The following is a 2,267-nucleotide window of genomic DNA, read 5'->3' on the forward strand; positions in this document are numbered from 1 at the left end:
CCACAGTGTACTGGCTAGCTGGCTATATTACTCTAGTGCGCCACCTGCTGTCAGGTGATGTCCAGTACTCCAGGAGGTCAGAAAACTTCAGCACCCCTGCTGTTATGAAACTACAACACCCAGCATGCCCTGACAACTACAGACTTCATTTTCCAGGCAAAGGCTGTCAGGGCATGCTGGGAATTGTAGTTTCACATAAGCTGGCGTGCTGAAGGTTACTGTCACCTTGTTTATAAATCATATAGTAACCTCCTGTCACATTATAATATAACTACAGTCACTAACGTCACCTGGCAGGGTGAATTTTGATGGGGCACGTGACATATTTGAATATAAGGCGATGTTCACACACTGGCATAATGGTTTCTGTTTATAATGGCGCTGTAATGTTTCCATCGTACGACAGATCAAAATTTTGGCCTATAAACCCCACTGAATTACAATGGGGTTAATCTGGCTTCTGTTGAGGTTTACGCCATTGTGACGGCACAGAGAGAACGCCGCATGCTGCGCTATTTTTGCCATAAAAAGGGGCGGAAACCTTGACAAATTCCCCGAAAAGAACGCCGAACGAGGAAAGTGAATGTTACACTTTTCTATAATAAATAATTGTAATGAATACTGATTGTTATCTGGGCTTCATATGTTGCGGTACTGCGCGCACGGTCAAAAATCAAGCACGTTTTACCGCCAATTAAAATGGTTTTACAATGCAGTTGTGTCCAGCCCGGCATCAGCTTCTGCAGAACCTTATAATACACATCTCAGCTGCTGCAGAACCTCATAATACACATCTCAGCTGCTGCAGAACCTCATAATACACATCTCAGCTGCTGCAGAATCTCATAATACACATCTCAGCTGCTGCAGAACCTCATAATACACATCTCAGCTGCTGCAGAACCTCATAATACACATCTCAGCTGCTGCAGAGCCTCATAATACACATCTCAGCTTCTGCAGAACCTCATAATACACATAGCTGCTGCAGAGCCTCATAATACACATCTCAGCTGCTGCAGAACCTCATAATACACATAAGGGTGTTACATATCAGTCAGTGGTGAACAGGACTCTCCCACTTATGCTTTATACACACGTTGCGTAATTTGATGCGGAAAATAAGCATCAAAACCGCAAGAAATTCGCAGGTAAAAACTGCACCCAACTGCGCGTTTTTTATGCGGTTTTTACGTTTTGATGCGTAAAACGGTGCGTTTTCATGCTGCTGATTTTGGTGAGTTTTTCCTTAGAACGAGGCAGATACAATTTGCAAGCGGAAACGCAAGATAAATTGACATGCTGTGGATTTTACTCAGCATGTACATGAGATTTTCGCACGCAAAACCGCAAGTAATACGCATTGTGTGCATTGAGCCTTAGGGTATGTTCACACACAGTAATTACGGATGTAATTCGGGCGTTTTTGCCTCGAATTACGTCCGAAAAATGCGCCTCGATAGCGTTGACAAACATCTGCCCATTGAAAGCAATGGGCTGACGTTTGTCTGTTCACACGAGGCGTATATTTACGCGCCGCTGTCAAATGACGGCGCGTAAATAGACGCCCGCGTCAAAGAAGTGACCTGTCACTTCTTGGGGCGTAATTGGAGCCGTTATTCATTGACTCCAATGAAAAGCAGCGCCAATTACGTCCGTAATGGACGCGGCGTTCAAGCGCCTGCACATGCCGTTACGGCTGAAATTACGGGGATGTTTTCTCCTGAAAACAGCCCCGTAATTTCGGCCGTAACGGACGTGCACGTGTGAACATACCCTCAGGCTTCATACACACGTTGAAAAATTCAATACGGAAAATTCCGCAGATAAACGCAAGTAAAATCCGAACTTAAAACCGTTGTTAGGTGCTGTTTCTGCTAATATCAGGGTTGGAGGTCACTTATTATGACAGGGTGTGGTCACTGCAATGATGTCACAGAGCTAATATCAGGGTTGAAGGTCACTTATTATGACAGGGTGTGATCACTGCAGTGATGTCACAGAGCTAATATCAGGGTTGGGAGTCACTTATTATGACAGGGTGTGGTCACTGCAGTGATGTCACAGAGCTAATATCAGGGTTGGGGGTCACTTATTATGACAAGGTGTGGTCACTGTAGTGATGTCACAGAGCTAATATCAGGGTTGGGGGCCACTTATTATGAGAGGGTGTGGTCACTGTAGTGATGTCACAGAGCTAATATCAGGGTTGGAGGTCACTTATTATGAGAGGATGAGGTCACACTCACATATGATGTCATAATGAC

The sequence above is a fragment of the Rhinoderma darwinii genome, chromosome 1, assembly GCF_050947455.1.
Source record: "Rhinoderma darwinii isolate aRhiDar2 chromosome 1, aRhiDar2.hap1, whole genome shotgun sequence".
Taxonomy (NCBI): domain Eukaryota; kingdom Metazoa; phylum Chordata; class Amphibia; order Anura; family Rhinodermatidae; genus Rhinoderma; species Rhinoderma darwinii.